The sequence below is a fragment of the Polyodon spathula genome, chromosome 24 (assembly GCF_017654505.1).
Source record: "Polyodon spathula isolate WHYD16114869_AA chromosome 24, ASM1765450v1, whole genome shotgun sequence".
NCBI classification, from domain to species: domain Eukaryota; kingdom Metazoa; phylum Chordata; class Actinopteri; order Acipenseriformes; family Polyodontidae; genus Polyodon; species Polyodon spathula.
The window spans coordinates 20,859,756-20,885,212 of NC_054557.1; the positions used below are offsets into that span (position 1 = coordinate 20,859,756).

Genomic DNA, 25,457 nt, shown 5'->3' on the forward strand with positions numbered 1-25,457 from the left:
GATATATTTTACATAGGCACCAAAACTTAATTAAGAGAGTATTCGTAGTTTTATGTACAGTGTTGCTGATAGTTTTATGTACAGTGTTGCTGATAAATGATTCATTATCCATAGTTTCAAACAGTATTTTATAGGCTGGGTAAAAAAAAAAAAAAAGCATAATTAAGCTAATAATATGGCAAGTGTTGTGACGACCAGAGAGGTGTGGCATAATTAAGCATATGGCAAGTGTTGTGACGACCAGAGAGGTGTGGTAAAACATAATTTAAAAACATGGTAAAAGCACAGTATACATGAAACAAGCATGGGAAAACTATGCGCAAAATTACTGTAGTAAACTTTAATAAGGGTTTTTGCTCAGTATATGCATATATGTATCTATGCAGAATATATTTACTGTACATAAAATATATCTGTAAAATAATGCACATATATATATGCTCAAAGAGCCAACTTCCCAACGTATTGGTATGTTTCACACGCCTTTGTCAAGGGAAAGTGTGTTTGAAAACACTGGTGGTATTTATAGGGTTTTGATGCCATGGTAACCACACATTTATTTATCTTTAAATCTAATGTGTTTGTGATGTCATTCACTACATAGCTAATGATTTAACAATCTACTGTTCCTTTCTATTTAAACCTTCCGACATCCTGGTGTCTAGTCTATTTATCAATTTATTTTCTTTTATTCTACACTGTACATTAATATATATATATATATATATATATATATATATATATATATATATATATATATATATTTATATATATATATATATTTAAACCACAAACTTTAGGTCATCCATGGGGTTTCTATTCCTTGTAAAGTGCTGAACTATTGGTTAATTGAATTTATTTCTTATATTTGATTGGTGGTTCTGTATTCTTTATATAATGATGTACCGTCTCTCCTACATATTTTATTTAATTACATTTTATGCAAAATATACCATAAAGGTTGCTATCCTTGCATTTCACTTTTATCGTTACCAATATATTTTCGCACTTTACATGTGCTTTTACAGGATTCAATGCCCCTTAATGTATCTGTGATCCCTTTATGTTTACAGTGGACTAAAATGTCAGCCAAATTTGCATCTCTGAATCATGAAATATACGTAAATCCTTCCAAACTATTTTTGAAATGTTGGGTAATAATTTAGAATATGTGATTATAAATGATACTCTCTTAACCCTTTCTTCCCTTCTGTTGTAATCAAGTAGTTCTTCCTGTTGAGTTTGTCAACTTTTCTCAAATCGCTCTCTGTAATTTGTACTTTATATCCTCTTTTCTTGAGATTTATTTTTAATTCCTTTCTCTGTTTTTTGTAGTCACTTTCATCCGAACAGATTACTGTGCTCCCCCTTTTATAACGCTGTAGTCGGCAGCCACAGTTAAGAGTCTGTGCTGTTTGTGTTCCGCCTTACAACAAGACTACTAGTGTTAGTGTATTATGGGGCAAACGGGAGCCATGATCGTACCACAGTATAAAGGGTCACTTTATAAAGGGGTAGAACTGTATTCTTATCCTTATACCCAGTTCTTTAGGAATTGCTTTTTTATTTAGGTAAGACATACAGGTGACATATGTACGTACTGATCAGTGGATTTCGAGTAAAGATCTGTTTTAATAGATCCTTGATCAAGTTTAACCAAGGTGTTTCATTTAAATTAAGAATTCAATTCCAGATTGTGTCCACCTTAAATCCATCGAAATGTGAGACCTTTATCTGCTGGTCTTACCATCATCCTCTATTATTTCCTTTAGGGCTTCTTCTTCATTCTTAGTGAAATTAGGTTTACCTTTACTTCTTAAGTCTGTTACTGTTTCATTTCTAGCTACTTCAATATAGATGTCTAACCATGTAAAATAAATATTTTTTAAAACTATCATATTTAATACTTCTTCCATAGAACAAATTGAATCATTTATCTGGATGATATGTGGAGCCACAGTATAATATATAATACGAAAGCTTTTCAAGCAGAATTCAGTTAGTATATTTTGTACTGCTGTACTGGGTTTCAGTCCACTATTCAGAGCCATTTCAAAGCCATTAAGTCCAGCCTCAGACTCCTCTCTGCTGTCCCAGCCTCTCAATGGCTCTCCTGGAGAGCATTTCCTGAAGGCTGTTCTCTCCCTGATCTGGAACAATGGGCTCCAGTGACACCTCTCTCCCAGGCAGGGACACCCATTTGCAGCTCGTCAGCCCTTTGTCCTCTTCCGAGGGGCTGCGAATGAAGGGGGGAGCTCAGGACGGGACTCAGCACAGGCAAAGAGGGGCCATCACAGTCTTAGGTGGATGTATGAATGGTAAGCCTGCAGCCTCCCACAGTCGTGAGGTAGAACTATAAGAGAATAAGTCAAGTAGACAAGAGTTTTTGCTGGTACCTTTTTCAGTGTACTTCTACAGTGTACAGCTAGGGCCAAACGTTTTAAATCACCTAGAATTTTAGGATTGAAACATAATTTAATATATATATATATATATATATATATTTCCCAACAGAGTGAAGGAGAGTGGACCTCAGTCCTCACCTACACATCCCATGCCTGCTCTTCAGTCTTAGATCTCTCCCAGGCACAGACTGCCAGGTGTGCTGAATTGTGTGCTTTGGAATGAGAATTACACTAACGTCCACTTGATGTTTAGCTGAGATCCCACAAACTCATTTCACATGTGACCTAAAACCAGATTTGAACTTCCAGAGGTTACAGCACCACACTTTCCAAACGTTCTTCAATGGCAATTCCACAGTGGCCATAGAATAGCAATATAACAGTTACCTTAGGGGCAATGGTAACATAACTTTGACAGTGTACTGTTATTGGTGGAATGGTTCAAAAGTGTGTGGAGGGGTGGGTCATATTCTGTCATAGCAAAGGTGTCACAGTTGATGGCATGAACCAATATGCACTGGCAATCTATTGAAATACCATGGCAGTATACTAGTACCAAACACACGGTTCACTATTGTCAGGCAGTTTTGTAATTGCCATTCATGGTAATGCTGTGGCTGGTTTTGCTAGCTAGGGTTCCTTCAGGGTAATACACTGGGGATTGCAATGTATGCCCCCCTACATGTTAGATCAGGTGATAACTATTGCAAAAAAAACTGTGAAAAGGCTGTTTGTGCTTCATCAGTATAATAACAAGCTGCCAAGCACTGCCCGTCGAGATGCTCACAGGTGAATTGGTTTAACCTGGAGGGGATAATCCTATAACACCTTTTCAAAACGAGTTTAACTTTCATTTACATGAGTCGCTGTGCCATTGGGTGACTTGGTAATCTTCCAAGGTTCAAATGCATGGTTAAATATCTATGATAGAGAGCTTTCAAATGCACGTTGGTTACTACAATCCAGGATGTTATTATTTTGCACAGGTTGATTTGTAATTCGTAAAAGGATTTGCTACTTAGTTTTGCTGGAGAGCTCCAACAAGTCACTGCAGACCACCCAAGTGACCCCTGTTTCGATGTCCAGACCTGCAAATTGACATTAAACCCCCCAGACCCGTGCCATGTCGTTATACAACCCTGCTAAATAAAACTTGGATGTAAGATCACTGGGTGATTTAAAAAAACAAAAAAACAAAACACAATGTTGTCATTATCAACATAGGATTGCAAGTCCACTCCATTCATGATGGGTTCTTAATTCAAGTTGCAAATTATATCATTTTAAATTAGCCAGTGTTGCTGTGCTCTTTTTCTTTTATTAATTCTAAATGTAATTTTAATAATTGAGGTCAGATTAATCATTGAACAATATGTTCTTGAGGAAGGGGGGATACCACAAACACCCCCCCCCCCCAGCAAATGTTCTGGACCAGCATTGCTGTTGATCAATCCTGTTGCCTATGCAACCCTATATTGATAATGACAAACTTCAGTTTTTTACATCTCCCAAACAGTGATCTCACATTTCAGTTTGATTTTTCTGGTTGTACAATGACCGTCGTGGGGTCTGTCGGTTTTAATGTCAATTTGCGGTTCTGATCCATTTCTGACGCGGGTCGCTTGGATGGTCTGGGATATAGCAGGAGTCGAGGGAGATATCTGAGCTATTTACTCTGACTGTTTTTTTAGAAGTAAAAGTTTACAAGCACGCCTCTGATCTGTTGTCTAAGGAGACAGGGGGAAGCCAGTTGTGAGGAGGCAATCACCCTCTATTGTCGTTCTGAATGCATTTTAATTGACACTGACCTGCCTGCTAAGCCTCTTTTTAACCTGAAAACATGATCTCATTCATGGGACTGTGCCCCACCATCATGCTCAGTTTCCACTGAAATGTAAGTCCTTGTAATCTACCACATTGTTCTAAAAGGAAAACAGAATGCTTGCTTATATAGGCAAAAGTGTAGAGTACAAATCTAAGGAGTTGATGATGATGTTATTAGTGAGATCATACTTACAATATCGTATTCAGTTCCCACAACTTCCCACACAGGTAAAAGTAGATAATTAACTATTTCAGGGTCTGGCTGCAGGTTTAATTGGTTCAATTCAATAAAAAAAAAAATTCAGAACAGGGTTGGAGCAGAGACCAGGAGAGAGAGGATCAACTTTGGTCACCCCTGCTCTGCAGCCACAGATGATAAGGATGACAGAGAGCAAATTGCCAGCTAATCAGATGGTTTTGTCACCTACAACATATATAGGTAGCAACAAAGAAAACAGCTACATTAAAAGCAGAAACTAAAGCTACATTTGAAGGATGCAAGGAAGGAATTGCAGCCCCTCTGATTCAGGCTGTGAAGCTCAATTTTTGCTGAGAAAATCATCTGCTTCTCTTGTAATATTTTACAGTAAACACCTACCAAGTTGATATATTCACCATGGGCTTATGTTTTAATACTGCATGGGGCTGTACAGTATATCATGTTAAACACACAAGTGTTTCTGCTAATGCCTTTTTCAGTGTCCATGGACCCCAAATACCGATTTGTGCAAGGATGACTTCCTCCTTCAGAGTGGCAAAGGCAACAATGCTCCACCCGGGCTGTTCTGCTTTATTCATCGGTCCCAGTGCTTGTGTTGGAGGAGTGCAAGTGTTTATTCTTTCTTGTGTTTATTGAAATGAATAAACAAGTGTATAAATAATGGGTTGTATACATGTTTCCCTTCTGAAGTGGCTTAGTTACACACATTTACTAGACACATGGGCAACACGTTTAGGAATACAGAAGTAAAAACATAACAGTACGTTTTAAAAGCACCTAAAACAATTACTCAATTAGAGGCAAAGATTTATGATTATGGTGACCCTTGTTTATTTCACAATTAAAAAAAAAAAAATAATAAATCTGGTTGACGAGTTATTAAAAGTGAGTTGTTTACAACCACCACCTTTGGCACACTAGAAGTGTCTGTACTCGGTTGAGACATCCGTTTAACAAAGCACAGGTTGCTGCAGGAAGTTTCGTGGCTCAGTAGAGGGCGGTCTTCCCTATGGCACCAGATTGCTGTCAGTATAGCACGGGTGACAATATTTTAACAAGTTTGTCACCCATAAGCTTTTGCAGGACATTTTTGCTGATTCAGAATAGGATGTCCTCTGTTCCACTTTTGGAGCGAAACAAAGCAATTTAAATACATTCATATAACAGGGGACATTCCATTCTGAATCAGCAAAAAATGTCCTGTGAAAGCTTATGTATTTTAACAAGGATCACTTTATAAATGAAACAGACACGTTAAAGGGATATTTTACAGTAGTGTGCACATGTATTAGAACACTTCAAAATGTGTATGTACCTTACCTCTATATACCTTACCTACCTGCATGCATTTTCAATTTCAATTTGCAGTCAGTAATCAGTGATAGAGAAACAATAGGCTCTCGTGTGTGAAAATTTTAGACCACTTTGTGCTTTAATTAGGTATCATAAGCAACTTCTAAAAAGTTCCATGCATTTTACCATTTGTGGCTGTGTGTTCCCGTTCTCTTACTGTTAAACAAATTGCATGTGTGGCCTACTAAAGTCATCAATACAGTTTGACAATTGCCTATTATGACAATTGTCAAAACTGTCAGTTCCAGTGGTTTGATTTCATATGCACAACAAATCAAAACAACAGAAGAAACGGGGTGTTCTGATAAATTTGCACATGACTGTAGCGCACAGCTATACATGCACACTTTTCCTTTCCTGCATTTCAGAACAGGGAAGTTTTGATGTTGCCTTCAAAGACATGCACAAGACAACAAGAAGAAGGGCTTTCATTTGTCTTCCACGTGGCTTTGGCAAGGGAATCCATTGTTCTGTTCCTGATTCCACTTTGCACAACAGTAGCGGGGTCCACATGCAAGCCTGCTGTTGGTTCCCTCTTTGGTCTTGTGCTGAGTCCCGTCCTGAGCTCCCCCATTCATTCACAGCCCCTCGGAAGAGGACAAAGGGCTGACGAGCTGCAAATGGGTGTCCCTGCCTGGGAGAGAGGTGTCACAGGAGCCCATTGTTCCAGATCAGGGAGAGAACAGCCTTCAGGAAATGCTCTCCAGGAGAGCCATTGAGGGGCTGGGACAGTAGAGAGGAGTCTGAGGCTGGACTTAATGGCTCTGAAATGGCTTTGCACAGGGGACTAAAATCCAGTACAGCAGTACAAAAATATACTATGTTTGAAATGATTTAGTTTTATATACCTAGGCAACAAATACCATTGAGATAGTTGCTATACACTTAAATAGCCATATAATTCAGTTAGTGCAATTGGGAAAAAAAAAAAAAAAAAATAATTCCAAGTAAAGTAATAATGGAATATAACATGTGACCCAATGGCTTTGAAAGGTCCTGATGGGTTAGGGAGAGGGGAGGTCTATACACAACACAACAGTATTTATCCCCATACTTAAGATTTTTATGCGCATATATATATATATATATATATATATATATATATATATATATATATATATATATATATATATATATATATATATATATATATATATATATATATATATATATATATATATGTGTGCTATATGTGGGACATACATGTGCACTATATATATGCTATATACTATATATAAATATATATATATATATAGATATAGTTAAATAGATCAACGATCAACACTACTATTTTGATGAAACTTGGGGGTATATCAATTACAATTCAAATTCAAATGTATTCCTTTAACCAGGCTAGATTTCTCCAGATATACTTCTCATTGACAAGGGGGTTCTGGCAAGAGAAGACGGAAGAAAGGAAACTATAAACCCAATGGTTAAAAGAGACAACGCGTTCAAACAGTTAAAATAATCATACAAACAGTAATACAAAATAAAACCGTAAAAAGTATAAAGCGAAAGTATTATTTACGGTCTTTTTATATGCACTGGTTTACAAGGACATGGTATGAAAAAGTTGGAAAATGAGCAAGCAGAAGTACGAATTTGTATTTAAAAACAGAATTATATCTACCATTAATAATAATAATAATAATAATAATAATAATAATAATAATAATAATAATAATATAATAATCCACTAAAATATAGCCCTGTAGATATCATAACGCAGGCGTGTAGTCTACGCTTATTATTATTATTATTATTATTATTATTATTATTATTATTATTATTATTATTATTATTATTAATAATAATAATCCTGAGAGTCACTTTCATCGCTGTCACTTCATTACGCCCAATGTCCTCCTTAACTTCTCTGGCAATGACAGAGACCCGGCGTTTATTTACAAGATTTGCCAGCAGACCCGGCGTGTATTGAAGACAGACGATTATTTGAGACCAGCCAATTATTTAAAGTTTTACGATATATTATTCTTATTCTTCTTATTTTATATCGGGACTGTAGTGGATTTGAAAGCGTCAGTTTGTCTATTTAAACCTTTCTGTGTCACACTTACATTTTACATACATTAGTATTCAAAAGTTTGGAAACAATTGTTTTACGGCATGACTAGGAGTTTGGATTGTATTGCCCTTTTTTCCTCACTGAGACCCCCTACTTATTAAATACTCTGGTATCTCTGAATAGATAATTGTTTCCACTTGCTAAGGATTTTAACGAGCAAAACATAAGCTCAGTGGTACTCTAGATATGGTTAATTTACTGACGATGCTGAATGACTTGTGGAGCATTTGATTTCGATTTTAGTTTTTGAGCAGGGGTACAAGCTGCATGTCTGATTTAATCACAGGTTTGTGGTTTTTCTATAGAAATATTTAAGCAGCCTTTGAAACATTGTGGAAAACAAAACCGGTGCCCAAGTTTAAACCAGCTCATCTTGGTCTTACTAAAACAGCGAGGGTATAAAGTGTGTAGGTGCAGAGCTGCATGCTTCACACATTAAACAGGAAAACCACACAATGTTTAGAGCTAGACATTCACTGATTTCTCACCGTTTACTTTTGAAGGGGCATACAAACAAGGGTTGCAAAATACAAGGAAACGGCTGATTTACAATGTGTACAGCGTGTTATTATTTCTTACAAGAATATCATCTATTCAGAGATACCACGGTATTTAATAAGTAAGGGAGATAAGTGAGGACTTATCCAATTATGAAGAAGCATGAAAAACACATGCCAAGAGAATACTGGAATTCTGCCTGTATGTTTAATTTCCATTTTTACAAGGGCATACATGCATCACACTTTATTTTTAAATGTCACTGAAAGCTCTCATTTTGTATTGTCTCATTTTTTAATTTACTTACAGTAGCAGTGTCTCAACATTATATTTACAAGTGCAACCTGTTTTGATAGACACCTGGGCTAAAATGTTTCTTTCTTTTAGCAATAATGAAAAAGATCAAATAAATGACACCATTAAATTGATAAGTTGCTTGAATAAACAAAAAATAAATTAATTAAAACAAATATCATTCCAACAAATCATACGCAAATCTAAACAGTGTTAAATGGCACTTTCAAGTAAATAAAGGATTTAGAGAAAATAATATTTGTAAAGCTAATTGCAAGACATGTTTCAGAGGCTTACCAGTAATGTTTGTGTAACAGGTAGCAACACTTCTTTTATATTGTTTAAACCTCAGAAAAGTATTTGATTAGACAGTTCAGATACTGAATCAACCATTTTGCTGTCTGAATGTTCTCATAGTAGTTCATTCTACACCTCATTAACTCTGAAACCCATTTTAAAACCATACATGGTTTGCATTAGTCAAAAAAAAAAAAAAAAAAAAAAAAAAAAAAATGAACGACATGTTTAGTAAAGAAAAGTCTTCTAAAACAGGTGTTGCTTTCAAAACCACACGTACAATTCAATAGCAAAAAGCAATTATACCCCTTTTGTCAAGCCCAGCGAAAACCAAACCGTGACACTGGCCTCACAACACATCTGAATCTGGCTCGGAGCCAAGCAGTGCACTACGGCTTCTAAAGGCCAAATATCTTGCTAGTCAGATACAAATTACAGCTCTCTCTGAAAAGCATCCTTCATCTCCTTGCGTAATCAGCCTATCATTGCATTTCAGTTCTATTTAGGTAATACAGCCCGTCAATGCGGGCTCTACCGTGTGGTAGATGACCGCGACTGGAGTTATGCTTCCCGAGCCGAAGGCCGGAAAATGACGGTATTATGCGCGGATTGATTTAAAATTGAATGCAAAGTTAAGCACTTCAACGTTCAAAATAGATGCAAAATAGAAGCCGCTAGATCTGGAAGGCGATTGGATGTTCGCACTCAATCGTTTTCTAATCAGTAATATACGAAGAATGTAAACGAAGAAAAACAACCATAACGTCTGGATCTGCCATTCTCAATTCAAACACAGCGGCTCTTAATACAGCATCGTCTACATGCAATGCAACGCTAGCGTGTGATGTCAGCTGTATGATTCGGGCACTGCAGTGGAAACACAACCAGGCTCCTTCTAAACTGCACCGGATTGGGTTGGCAAGGCCTAGGTGCGGCTGGGTTGTATGGTGGAAAATAAGTATCTTAGACTGTGGGACATGCATTGAAAATCTGGCCCAATATCTTTTAGCTATACAGTGACCATTTGGTGACAGGTCATTGGTGTTGTTTAGCCACGATAGATACAGAGTTGTTTAGAACCAGGGAGCAACAGTTGCTATGGTTGTGGCAGCAGATTATGGTGTCCATTGGATGTTAAGCCAACAGAATTTCACAAAAAGCAGCCTGGCCTTCTGTGGCTGGACTTTGGGGTGGGAGTTCAAATGACATGCCTATGGACATGAGTTACCAGTGTATTTGAAGACTGGGGGTGGGGGAGATGGGTGTATCTATTCCACCCCTTCCCTGTAGCACTCCAAAACTAATGGGCGCTGTTTGTAAATTTTGTGCACAAAAGGGAAACCAACGGCACAAAATGAAAAAAAAAAACCAAACAAACATTGATTTCATTGTGTCCACAAAAAGCAAAAATGTTTTACCTTATGTGGACAAAAAGATTTCACCAATTTACATTTTGTGTTTTTCTAAATTCATTTTGTGCACATAATATAATTAGCAGTTTACATTTTGTCCACAAAAAGCAAATTATGCACATAATTTTGTCTCCCCAAAATCATTTGAAATAAAAACACAAAATGCATATTTATCGTAATTATTACTGTCTTACCTCATGTTTATTTATTGAATCTGACACTCGGCTCACCTACCTTTTTAATATATAGCTCATAGCAGGTGTGAATAGAATTGTGATCTGATAATTCATTATTTTGATTGATCTCTAGAGTTGAGTTTGTTACAGCTTTCTTTCCCAATGCATCTACAGAACGAATTTAATGATTGCTGTATAGGCGGAACTTTCCCGATTCGCAGGTGTCTGCAGCATGTTTTCAAGTATTGTCTGTGTTAGTGACCAGCACAATGAATAATGTGTATGTGCTTAATGATTTGACTTGGTTTGTCTGTGCATGTTTTGATGGTGCAATGCACACAAAATTACGATTTTGCGTATGTTTAAATATTGCCCGAAGGTGCCTCCCCTCCTTTTCATTTTCAGCACCCCCAGTTTGAAATTTGTTTTCGCGTAAAGACTTGTTACAGTATAAGCTGCTGTTTTTTTCTATTTTCTGTGTTGTTATATTAGCATAATTTGTCTGTGTACTTTCTTTGATTTTAAAGGTAGATGGAAGCCTGTGGAGTTACTGTAAAGGAAATACAGTCCTTATTTGGGTATGTTGTTGCTGTCTCTTATACCAATGTCTCTCTCTTGTAATATTTTATGTCATCAGCAAAGCGTGTGTCTCGAATACAGGAGTACGAATATCTTAGAAACTTAGAAGTGTCCAGGAGAGCGAAGGTACAGGAGGGTACCAAGCTGTACTGGAGAGAACATTATAAAAATAATTAATTAATGTAACCACAAGTTAGATATTGAAAGGCTTATTTTGTTAGATCAGCGAAAGAAAGAGACTGCTGTATCTTCTGGTTTCTAGAATTAGTAACAATGCCGTTTGCATTTTCAGATATTACTTCTGTCGTCAACTTGTTAAAGAATGAAGCGAAATCTAACTTTATGCAATTGTTCTGGTCTATAACAGTCTTCCTAATTCTACTGCTGGCTGAAAAACTTCTCGACGATGATTTTTTGTGCCCATGTGCCCGTGACATGAAAATTGGATATGTTGTGTGTTGCTTTTGTGCTCCAATCATTCCTCTATTATGTTTCAGCTGCATTCTACAAGAGAAGACTAGACTCTGCTGTGGGAGTTTAGATCGTATTTTTTCCTGCAAAATATGTTTGAGGATTTTCTACCCAGCTGTTAGCTGGGTTATCATTCTGCTGCTAGATGGCAAGTACATAGCATGTGCAGCTTCAAAAAACTGCATGAATGGAACCATGACACAGGAAAAAATATCAGAAGACCAAAACATGCTACATTGCCAAGTCCTTTCTAAGGTAAGTGTTTTTAATGTTATATATACTTATAGTATACTTTAGGAAATGCTAGTGTTTTTTGATGATACTACAGTATGCTCTTTATATAAGGACAGCATTACACACTCTGTCTGTTTCTGAACTGTACTTCAGTGGAATGGTCGGTAATTTGTCACCATGGTACCACCATTTCAGATCCATTGTATTGTCATGTATTATCACCCTACTCAAATTACAATAATTGGAGAGGTATATTGTTCTGCTATTCTAGCAAATACTATAATAGCAGTTTACAAATGTTCTATAGACAAGATTTGACTACACAAAAAGGCAAGTGCAAACTTTATCTGTGCAGACAAGAATTTGTTCACATATTGATTTTTCTTATATATTTTATCTGACTCTTTTTTTAGTTTTTGGGGAGTTTCTGGTAAACATCCTCAGTATATCTCTGGGATCAGTGGCAGTGCCCGAGCATGTTCAGTTTTGCAGAAATATAATTCTTTCTTGGTGTCCGTTTAATAAATGATTTAGCATACACAGCATTATATTGAAAAATATATATTCCATGGAAAATATATAATGCATCTATTTTGAGGAATTAAATAATACATATTATTGGTTCTATGTTACGAAACCTCTACACTCTTTTTCTTAATGACATCAAGACTAGGATGAATATGAATTATAAGTTGAAAACAAAGTCATGCCGTTTAGCTCATATATGGGTTAGTTTCAAACTGTATTATCACCTATGTTGATTTGAAAAGTGTATACTGCATACTTCAATAAAAATTCAAAATTGTTAAGGTTATGAGTGTGGTGAGGAAGAAATAAAATGTCCAACCAAAAGTGGTGATAGTGTGCAGGGTAGCTGTTCTATGGGTTTTTGCTGGCTCCACTAGCGTCAGCTCCTCAGCTGAAACAGGCAAAACAACACAACAGCTTTCTGGTTGTGTTAACAATTTCAGCATAAGGAGCCCTACTCGCGTAGCTGCAAACCTCTTTGTACTTCTCCTCGTGATCACCGCACGCACCTCAGCTGATCACAAGAGCTGTTCCACAGCTCTCCTGTCCTTTACCCAAGGTGGCCGATTTTGGTTCTGTCCTACCATCGAGTCGGCCCATCTCGGTGAAGGCGTACCACTCACCTTGCCAAGCGTCTTTTCTGGTCGGGAGGTGGATTTGTAGCTCAGATTCCTTCTCTCCCCATCACAATTACAAAACAAGTTTAGTCTTCTACTGTATATACCAGTACGATGTCGCACAGACCTATCATATTTGAACTTACGATCTCGCAATATAGAACCAAGCCCCTGGTCCCTTGTCTCTATATACATACAATACTCAAATACATATAGCCCTATCACTGTTAATATTGGGACTTACATCTAACCTGGATTTACCTGAATACAAAGAAAGGGCAATACTTTTAGCAAGTATATTGGCAAAAATAACAATGTGGCCTATTTTTCATATGTGTGTTTTTCTTCCTTCAGTGCAGCACTCTGTGATTACTGTCCTGAACACGTATTTTATATGTGTGTGTGTGTGTGTGTGTGTGTGTGTGTGTGTGTGTATACTACTATATACTATAGAGTATTTCTTCTTTTGACAGATTTTGGGATTAGTACTGTTTTGCATCCTGTCAGTCTGTTTCTACTGCAGCAATTACTGCTGTAGATGTAAAACCAATGAAGTTAGCAATGTGTTCTTTAAGAACATATATGTTAACCAGATGGAAGATGAACTTGAGGAACTCATGAAGACCTTCACAAAGGACATGTGCAAAGCTGAAATCAGTCAACTTAGAAAACAGCTCTATGAAAGAGATATAACTAAAATTAAGGATGAACCTAAATACCTGGTGCCCAAAGTCAAAAAAGTGGAAGATGCTGTCCAAATAGTCTCTGAATTTCTAAAGTCGATTCAAGAGGGTAAGATGATTCCACTCATGTGTGATTATACTCACTGATGATTATATAATTATCTTACAGCATACAAATATTTAATAGCAAAGCGTATTAGTGCAAGGGTCCCAAACTATTTGACCTGAGACCCACCTGTTCAGCAGCATTGCATCCCACTATTAGCACTTCAGAAAAATGACCAATTAAAAAAAAAAAAACATTTTAAAATCTGTAACACTGTAAATACACCTGTACTGTGTGTGAAATTGTTAATATTTGTCAAGTATTGTTTTCTATTGAATCTCTGCATGGTTCCTGGGTTCCTGTTACAGGGTAGCATTGTGGCTAGTCTAACTGCTAGACCTCTGGATTAAACTAAAATCTGCAATCCTTTTTTTTTTTTAAAGAAATAATTTACTGTTAATTCTGTGAGGCTGCCAAACAGTTGCATTAATGGTGAACAGAAAGCAAGGCAATGTTTACACAGATTACTAACTTCAATTTATTTTTCTTTCACACGTCTCCCGGCAACATAGCCAAGAGAGAAGATGAAGATGGTGAAAAACGTGTGCCTAATGTGTCAGATGAAAGCGCAGGCAGAAACCGTAATGAGTAAGACTTGCTTGATGAAAGTGTTGATCAAACCTGTGCAGAACTAGAGGATTCAACAAGTCCTCTGCAGAAATCAGCTATGGGCAAACAGAAAAGGAAAGTATAGGTGGAGAAAGGCAGCTGGGCTCTACAAATTTAGCTTCAATTTTCGGAGATGGTATATGTACTTGGTCAGCACCCCCCCCCCCCCCCCCCCCCCCAGATGCACCACCACCACCCCGCAAAAAGGCTACACCCAGGATGCAAGTACTGCGCAGGCACTTATTTCTCAAATGTGTGTGTGGGGGGGGGGGTATTAAGGCACAGCTTGCTATATACAACTCATTTTGCAATCTTTTTTGGGTTAATAAGAAAAATAAAATAACGTAATCTGTCTATGTACTGTATATTGGTTAGTGTATTTCCTTCTGTTGACATCTACTTTTGTATGTGTTTTAGTATGTATGATTATAGGCTATAAATAAATATATGAAGTGCTGTTTGTGTTTGTAGTTGTTAACTATATTATACATGTATGTAATTCATTATTAAGCTTTTAAAATTACACTTACAGTATTATAAGGAGATGTTATTAATATGTGCATACACGATACATACATGTGAAGGTGAGAGAGTGCACTGTACATAGTGTAGGGGGGGGGGAATCTGCCAATATTATAAATACATTAGGCAAAATCCATGTCAATGATTTCGATCACATTAGGTATTCCATTCATGTCCGTGACGATATATTTTAAAAGCAAGCCCCATATTGCACTTTGACTATTAGATGAAATGTTTACAGAATACTTAACAACTGCTATTAGGACCATGCTGCATGATTAAATTATATCAAATCACATTTTTATTTAAAACGAAGGGAAAACATATTTTTGCTGACTTTATAAGCATTTGGGCGACGCACTATAGGTTATCTTCATTGTAAATAAAATAAAAAACGTGACTTGGTATAATTTAATGATAACGCTATTAATAAGAAATTAATAACATGTGAATCATGATTACAGCAGCAGTTAAATATTCTGCAAATATTTTGACTAATAGTTCAAAAGTACAATGTGGGGCTGTCAGGTTTTGTTTTCAAAAACTATCAGCACTGAAATTATATACAAACCAATGGAATACAGTGTGTGCCAGGGAAAGTAAGCTAGAAGAATGTGATTCACTGCATTACAGTGCTATGCATTCACCTCTTTCGTATTTCAGGGATATCAGCTCTTCAGAAGAAAGGATTGGATACCCTGGTTTCAGTGATGAAGATGGAAATTTGCTTCCCAAATACTTAACACCACAGTCAACAAACAGCACAAACATCACTAAGAATACAAACTGCTGTCCATGGGACAAGCCTGAAGTTGAAATGAAGTATGAGAAACTTCAACATGATGACATCCAAACACTAGGCCCAGGACAATGGCTGGATTCAATAGTGATCTGCTTTCATTTGCAGTGAGAAAGGCACCAACAAGATTCATTTGCAGTGAACCTACATATATCAAGATTTTAGCATGTCCAACCTACATATATCAGAGTGTTGTAACTGGTAGCCATGATGTGTTTTATGCCTTTCTTGAACACAATGTAGCTCTTAACAAAGATATTCTGTTAATCCCATTCAACACTGATGTGTTGGGCGTTGGGCAACACTGGTGCATTGGAGTTGTAATTTTTTCTACACGTGAACTAGTCATTCTTGACTCTAGCAAACACCAGAAAAGGGCACAGGAACAAGGTAAAATGTTAATGTCCATAGTTGCTGCCTGCTATCAGATAGAGAGTGCATCTTTTGACAAAGCAGATTGGAAGATCTTCTTGTGCTCAGATGCAATGCAGCAAAACAATTCATATGACTGTGGGGTATACACAATTCTGAATGCCTTTGCAATAATTACTGGGTACAAATATGGATACATAGTGAGCCAGTCAGTGCGCAAATGGATAGCAGTGAGGATTACTGAACACAAGCACTGCATACTGTGCAGAATTAAGGAAAGGAGAGATCAACACTCATATGCTGATTTACACAAAACCCTGCAGGCAATGGACCTGCACATCGCTGTCCAAGAGAAAAATCTCATGCATTACGTATCTGCACTTATTGATCCTAACAATAGCATATTGTCAAGCTGTGCTGATATTTCATGTCCTGGCAACCTTTAAACTGCGGGCCGCATGGTTCAATGTTGTCAGTGTCGAAAGTAGTATCAGAGTTTGCATTTTTACATGCACCATAAAACTTCCTGAGTACTGTTTACCAGAAATGCTTGTAGAACAGAGAGGCTGACAAATAATGCACACTGTTTTTAAGTGTGGGAGAGTGCAAACCAGGACGAGAGTTGGAGCATAATCTGAACAAACTGGCTTTATTAACATTCACATTCCCAACCACGAAGTAACATCCCCAATCCCCTAGATGGCAGTGTTCAGCACAGACACTCAGCAATCCTATGTTAACTAAAAACATCCTTACCAACATTACAGTACCAAGTTTTCTGTAGTTTGTTACTTCGACGCAAGCCGCTATATTGATATCACACTAGAAATGTATTTCCTGTGCAGCATGTATCAATAACAGTCTAGGAATCTCTGAGTAGTTCAGAAAGTTGGTTTATACCATGCCTCCCACTGTCTGCCATTCAGTCTTGGGCTTCTCTCAAGCTGAGACTGCCAGTTGTGCATTACTGTATTTGTGATTTAGATAACCCTGATGCCAACTAAGTTAATAAAACCTATTGTTTGTGCATTCTTGAACATGTGGAATGACCCTTGAATTAAAATCTGAAAGAATAGCGTGGATGGATAATGTTCTAATTGACCCTGAAGAATATTTGGAGAATGAAACGTTCTTTCATAATGTGTGTGTGTGTGTGTGTGTGTGTGTGTGTGTGTGTGTGTGTGTGTGTGTGTGTGTGTGTGTGTGTGTGTCATTCTCCCTGTAGGTGTGTTGTGTATGGTAATATAAGCTATAAGAATTGGTATCTCATTAATATAATTTATTCTTTATTAATCAAGCTGTTTATTCCACAGAATGGGCAATTAAAGGTCGGTTCGGCGGGTTTTTCAGCAGTGATATGTTGCTCCCACTTCGTTGTATTGTGTGTATAATTTTCGTTGTCTTTGCACTTTCGGAACCCGGTGTTCAGGAAGCTTTTTGGTGATAAAAAGAAGGCTCTGGGCCGGAACGGGTTAATGACAGCGGATTTTATTCGGTTCTGATTGGTAATATATTCTCCTCATGTGTGTCTAACTTTCTATGCTGTTTTTTTTTTTTTTTTTTTTAAGCAATTGAATTCGTTAAAGACAGTGCGGGCCGTTCTGTCTCGTTTCGGCTTTTAACTCATCCCAAGTTGGAGAGCTATCTGAATTATGAGTACAGTATTTGGTGCTGTGCGAGTACACCCATCATGTCAGATTACAAAAGTTCATATAAATAATGTAACTGCACTTTAGGACGGTATGTATAAGAAGGCAAACGTGAAAGATGGCAATACACACACACACACACACACACCTTAAAACACCATATTCCACTAAAAACGCGTACGTTTTCTGTATTAACATATTTAGGTACCGCACGTAGACTTGATTACAACGTTAAAAACATTATTGCCTGAAGCAAAGTGTTTGTACCCACTTTCAATCTGTTCAATAAATTGAGTGTCAAAGTCACCGAGCAATTTACCATGAAAATAATATAGCTTTGTTAAAGTGAGCCTACATAAACACTTATTAAACACGTATTTGCTTACCCCACAGTATATGACATGTCCACAAACGACATGTTTTAAAGGAAATACACATTTGGCAAGCAGTGATTTTAACTCTGCATTGACATAAATTATACCTACAAAATAATGTTTTTAAAATACTGATGTTAAAAAAACTAAAATACAGCGAGCAATTTCCTGAAGATAAAATGTATTTATAATAACGTAAGATAAATGTCACCTTTTTAAACAAAAAATACTGTCTGCAATACAGCAGCTACGGTACACGAGTACACCTCTGTAAACAGGAAGTTGTTTTGTAAAAGTGCACCCACGTATTGTATTTTTTAATATATTCATACTGTATTTTGATTTGTGAACAACTCGTTCTTATTGTTACTGATAGTGTGGAATTGTTAGGTTCAACTCAGACTTGACAGCATTTTTTTTTCAAAACAGACATCTCTTGCAAAAAAAAGAAACGAGAACGTAGACTGCACACTTTAAAAGTCCTGACATTTATTAAAAAAGAATATATGACATATGCTTGAGGAAAACATATTGTTAATATAATATTCATGACGTATTTAAGAGAATGACTGAATCAATAAAATCATAAAATTTATATATATATATATATATATATATATATATATATATATATATATATATATATATATATATATATATATATATATATATATATATATATATATAAAATGTATAATTTAAACACAGTAGCCTTCATACTCTTGACGTATGTCTCTTAATATGTGAATTAGTTACTGGCCAGCTCACAGCTTCGGCGATCTGTGAAAAATAAATAAAGAAACGTTTAATTGTGTTCGTAGCCTTTTTATATCACTTTAGATTTACTGTTCAAATCCGGCTAGGTTAAGTCTTTGACTATACAGTCTTCGAAGTTTGTATATTGACGCTGTTAATTTTGTATTATATTTTTTTGCGGGTCAACAAGAAAAAACTACAACCCAACCCGGCGCAACCTGATGACATCATGTGACTTTTTCCTATAGGCGACTGTAAAAACGCGATTCTCGTTTCTGATCAACTCTCGCGAGCTGTCAACGAAGAACTTGCGCGCAGAGAAAAGGCAATTAGTATCAGAAAATGGTAAGATTGTATTATGTTGAAGTAAATATTGTTTCTTTTATACTTGCTTTATTTTTATTTTATTTTATTTTTTAACGTAGAGCAGTTTACATTTTCTTGTAGGGTCCTTTTTATTATTATTTATGTGTGTATTTTTTATTTTTTACAAATAACTAAACGCTACACAGGTGGTCTGAAACGTTAGCTCATAACCTGGAAATTATATTTTTGTTATATTTTTTATAATTATAAAACCGGCATTGCCTTTAACATTTAAGTTGCATAAGTAGAGGACAACAACCTTGCAGCCATTGCGGCAATATTTACAAATAGATTGTCTGTGTCAGATTGTTATTGTCACGGTATTTTGATATCACGCTAGAGATGTGTTTCTGGTGCCGCATGTATCAATAACACAGTCTAGGAATCTCGGAGAAGTTCAAAGCACGTTTATACTGTGCTGCCTGTAGCAGTCGCTTCGAAAAGTTAACAAGCTTAGGTGTGTCTTATTAAACTCCAAGTAAAACCAGAAATTGATCAGACTGCTATGCAGTGGGAGTCTTATAAGAGTCTTAAAAGTTGCATTGCTTGAAATATGAAATGCAGCGGCGTATATGATATGTTTTTCCAAACTGCAATTATAAATCCCAACGGTAGTCAAAACTAGCACACAACTAAGTGTAGGCTGTTGTTGTTTAAAAAACCTATGAAAGGTAATGCAGGGGTTCCCAAGTAGGTCCCAGGAATCCTGTTAAAGTAATGTTGCTGTCATGTTACATATATCACGACCCAGAGTTTATACAATATCTACTTTAGAAATTCACATTTCACTTGGGGTAGTTTGCAAATAGTCAGGAACTCCAGAAGACCTGTATTATTTCTGTGGATTAAACACCTTGTCAATCTTTGCGGCTGTTCTACTCGTTCTTTAAATCACTGGTGGGGAAGGACGTGGTAGTGGAGCTGAAGAATGATTTGAGGTGAGATTTGAATCAGATTTTCCATTGATTTAAAGCATGTTGACATTTGCAGGGAGGCAGTGCCACAGGACTGCAAGCTCTGGTTCCGGTATGAGTGAACCCGGAGTGCCATTTTTATCCCTGCTTCTTTCGAAGCAAAAAATGTAATTCAATAACAGCTTGCTTTTATTTTTTCATTCTTTGTAGTATCTGTGGAACTCTGCATTCCGTCGATCAGGTATGTATGCTCTTATAATGTAGTTAATCTGTCTTTACGCATTTGTCACACTTTGGAGATTTAGGGCTGGCTCATACTTCTGTCGCAGATGGATGTGATGCGTCAGCTGCAGATAGCTATAAAAGCCGTGCATCTTCACTATTATACATTAAATTAGAGAGATGAAGGTATGTGACACAGATTTTTTTTGAATGATAGGTGAAAGGGTTGTTGAACAAATATATGTATGTACTGGTGTGTAAAAGTCTTTGACATGTTGTATTTTTCTACACTGATGCATTATGTTCATATTTTAGCCTTTTTGTCTTGATCCCCTTCTTAACAGAGTTACCTCAGCACATCCATTGAGTCCTGATTTCAAGAGTGACCTTCATACTGTTGATTTGATCGACAACACCCATGCCTTCTGCCAGTTCTGTTGTCAATTTAATGCTTAAGGATATTATCTTCAAGTATTGAAAACATTTAATTTCTGTTTTGCTAGTTCACCAGAATAGCCTAATGACACCGTTTTGCTGTGGCCTAAGACTTAAGGTTTTTCATTTTAATAAATGTTAGCATGCGACTATTTGACTGCATGTTAAAAGACATTCAGCTTCATTCTTGAATACTCTAGTTTGTTCAGGTTTTGTTCTCGTTAACTTTACTTTGAGTGAACATCTGATAGTATCAGCACCAAGCGTCATTCAAAAGATGGCGTTTACTTTACAAATGTGTCCTGACCTAGCAGCTGGTTTCGCTATGATAATGTCGGATGGGAAAACATTAAAAATAAATCTCTGTAACTTTCACAACCACATTTAAAACAGTCGAGAATAAAATATATTTAACTGTTAACATGTCAATATATTTCTCAATATATCTCAACTTTCCGTATGCCACTTATTTTAATTCTATTAAACCAAAGAAATCTTACTCAAACTCTATTTTTAGTTCTGCTGTCTTCTTTGTCATGTTTTTTTATTTATTTTTTATTCATTATGCCATATTCACTGTGCCTTGCTTTGTCGATATCTGCTGCGCTGTCAGGACGGTCCTTTTCTGCTCTCGGATGCCTTAAAAGTTGGCTACACAACACAATGAACCAAAACAGACACACATCTTGCTCTTATGCTTGTGCACTGTGACATCCTTGATGTTGCAGCAGCAGACCTGTCAACGCTGTCTTATTTGTAAGGACACCCCAGTTTTTGCTCAAAGGTGCCTCCCACCCTCCTTTTCATTTTCAGCACCCCCAGTTTGAAATTTGCTTCTGCATCTCTGTACACTGATTATATATATATATATATATATATATATATATATATATATATATATATATATATATATATGACAGGTCTGCTGCTTATATATATATATATATATAAAAAAAATCAAAAACACTTGTTTTATTTCATGTGTTGCTATGCTAGCATCATTTTGTCTGTGTACTTTCTTTGATTTTAAAGGTAGAGGGAAGCCTACGGAGAGTTTGTGGTGGGAAAATGACATCTTATGCAATTTATGTACTAACCTCTGAGCTGTTTGTTCATATGTTTGTTTAGCCTGTGTGACTTAAAAAGGGATCATACCAATGTAATCAGAAGTTTGAAAGCTTATTTCTATTAAGTTTCAAAATTGAGGCCACGTTGATGTTATTACTGCTATGACTGTTTAAGCTTTCCATGCTCAGGGTTATAAGATTTAGGTAATAATGTGTTCGTTAGTTGTTTGTGAAGATTGTCGTGGAAATTCTAATAAAGGAAGAGAGACTGCGAGTTCCAAACACACAGGCCTTTATTTCTTAAGTTTGCAAACTGTGAACACTCTCAGCACACAGGGTGCTAGATAATCATCGAGTAGTGTTCCAACATACAGAGTTGGATCAGTTTCTTATATACCTTAGAACTATCAGTAAGGCAGAAGGCTAGCCAATGATGATTCAGATATTAGCATATAAGGGAAACAATTTATAACTATGCATACGTGGTATATAGCTAAGCAAGCAAACAACAGAATGGCTGTTTTGTGTGTATAGCAAAAAAAGAAAGACAAGTCTAGCTCATCTTATTATCCATTGTCTCACAGCTGCAGCTGCAATGTAGGCAAAACATTACAATATGATTTCAGAAAATGGATTATCATGGTTTTCTACAGGCATTTAGAGTGATAAGTTAAGTACTGCATCAGTAGTTTTAACAAAAAATTAACACATTTTATAGCCAAGCAAACTCACATTAGCATAAGTTAAGCAAGGTTTACAAAGTTTAACATATAGTGTAATATAAACGAAGTGACAACCCAACGTATCCCGCTTGCAGATTTTTTTTCTCTTTTTTTTCTGAGTTCTGTGTGATTTTCAGTGTGGCTATGGTTTGTGATATCTGGCTCTTTTTAATTATTCAGTTCAGTTAAGAGCCAGGTGAGAGACACAGTTAACATGCTGCCAAGAAAAATAACAGTCAGGACTCTGGGGGTCCAAAGCTGACTGTCCCAAGGCCGTCAGAGATGTCTACATTGTTCCAGGGGGGTGATACATCTCCCTTCGGGCTGTAGGGCACTTTTCTGCAATGGCTGGCGTGGACCCACGTTGATCGTTTAGCGACTTTCACTGCTGTCTGCATTGTCAGGAGCACCTGGAAAGGACCTGTCCAGCGTTGTTGATGCCAGTGCTTCCGGCGGAGGTCTTTTGATGATCACCCAGTCCCCTGGCAGGAGCTTGTGGAGTGCCCCTTCCTTTGGTTCGGGTAGGGCGGCTTTTACCCTGGGAAAAATAGACTTCAGAACATTGTTAATTGAAGCACGATATTTTACCATTTTATCCTCACATCCCATTAGGGTGAGCCTATTTTGAGGAAAAGGTGTGTTAAGCATCCGCATTGGGCATTCCATCAATACTTCATGGAGTGCTAGCTAACTGTGCGTGTGTCCGCGCATGTACATCAGGGCCAGTGGCAATACTGTAACCCAGAAGAGCCCTGTTTCAGCCATGAGCTTAGTTAGTTTAGTTTTTATTGTTTGGTTCGCTCTCTCCACCAAGCCTCCGGTTTTGGGGTGGTAGATACAGTGTCTGCGTAAATCAATTTGTAGGCTTTCAGAAATGTTCTGTACCACACTGTTCACAAAATGAGAACCATTGTCAGATGTCAATTTAGATGGCAGACCCCACCCGGGGTATAATCTCTCTCATCAGGCTTTTTGCTACTGCCATAGGTGTGGCATGTCTGCAGGGGAATGCTTCAATCCATTTAAAAAAGGCATCAATTATCACAAGGCAGTACTTGTAACCTTGGCAAGGTGTCAATTCAATAAAATCCATCATAACATGTTCAAAGGGGCCCTCAGGCCTTGGATGAGTGGACACGGACATGGGCGTGCTGCGGGCTACATTGTTGATTACACAAATCACACATTTAGCACAACATTGGTTAGCATATTTAGAAAAACCTGGAGCAAACAAAAAATTGTTAACAACATTCACCACCCCTCCCTTTGACACATGGTCTTGGCCGTGTGCCAACTTAGCTACATAAGGGAAACGTGAACGGGGAAGGGCAGGTGACCCAGTGGGTCCTCTCCAAATCTTATAAATAGAATCATAAGAGCATTTGTTTTTCCACAGAGCTATCTCAGCAGGACCCACACTGTGTTGTAAGTCAGCTACATCCTGCAAAGAAAACACAGATTCAGTGAAGGCAGGTAATGACACCACTTGGAGCACAGGGGCCTGAGTTGATGCGGCCGATGCTTTACCAGCAGCATCTGCAGCAGCATTCCCTTGAGAGACAGGATCAGAAGCGTTAGTGTGTGTCTGGCACGTTCAACACGGGCACATCAGTAAGATAGGGTCGTGGTTTGCAGACCTGTTCTACTAAGGCGATGCAATCCTTAGGCTCTCCTTCGGTTCTGCAGGAAGAAGTGTAGCAGGGTTAAGCACAGTACAGCGTGTCTGGCACGTTCAACACGGGCACATCAGTAAGATAGGGTCGTGGTTTGCAGACCTGTTCTACTAAGGCGATGCAATCATGAGGCTCTCCATCGGCTTCTGTAGAAGTGTTTTAGCACAACATGTGACATGGTCATTAATACATTCTGGTAATGTAGTAGACGAGCTGGAGTCAGATGTGCTGTCTTGGCCTGTGAAATGAGAGCATGTACTGCATGAGGAACATGTACAGTTAGAGGGCACATTGCAACTAGGTCAGCACTAGCCAGCACAGCTTCAGTGGCAGCAGTCACCGCTCTCAAGCAACAGACTAGCCCTCGGGCTACGTTATCAAGGCGCTTAGATTAAAAAGCCACAGGACGTTGTTTTCCCCTGCGCTCTTGTGTCACTGCTGCCGATGTGAATCCTCCCTTTTCGCAAACAAACAGGTTAAAAGGTTTAGAGTGATCGGGTAACTCAAGACAGGGCGGAGAGGACAGGAGCTGTTTAAGTTTTTTTTTTTTTAGGGCAGTCAGTCTGTTAGGAATCCAGTCAATTGTGTCTTTCATAGTCATCTTATGGCTATGTATCAAGTCAGCTAGGGGCTGTGTTACTTCAGCGTAATCTGGAATCCAAGCTCTACAGTAGCCAGCCATACCTAGCAACGTCATCATGTGTTTTTTTGTGGCAGGCTGGGGCAGTGTCAGAATTGCAGTGACACGCTCCAGGCCCAATTTCCTGCCTTCTGGTGTAACATCGTGTCCCAAGTATTTTACAGATGGTGGCACGAGCTGCAGCTTTTTTTTTTTTTTATACCTTATGGCCATTACGAGCTAGGTAACCTAAAAGAGCTCTTGTATCAGTTTCGCACGTGTGCTGAGTTTCAGAACATAAAAGCAAATCATCCACATACTGTATGAGTTTGCTTCCACCAGGGGGAGCAAATCCAATTTTTCTATATTATTTCTCTTACATGATACATCCTCTTTCATTCTAAATGCCAGGCGGCCCTTATAAGGAATGGAAAAGTACTGACATTCAGCTAGAGAGAGGAAGTTTTATTTTACAGCAACCGCAAGCTGCTTCTATGGCACTTCGCAGAAATGTCACCGACTTATTTTTTATTTTAGGGGGCTTGCAATTTAAATAAGTTGTTATGATTGGT

General features: G+C 37.5%; 1 long non-coding RNA gene and 1 pseudogene across 1 annotated transcript; one reads left to right on the top strand and one right to left on the bottom strand.

Annotated features, from left to right (window-relative positions):
• Positions 1-25,457, bottom strand: part of LOC121298644 — a 145,912-nt pseudogene that overhangs the window by 93,788 nt on the left and 26,667 nt on the right.
• On the top strand, positions 20,103-21,645 carry LOC121298756. Its single transcript, XR_005947314.1, has 3 exons — positions 20,103-20,171; positions 20,358-20,388; positions 20,714-21,645. It is a non-coding gene; the product is annotated as an uncharacterized LOC121298756 (long non-coding RNA).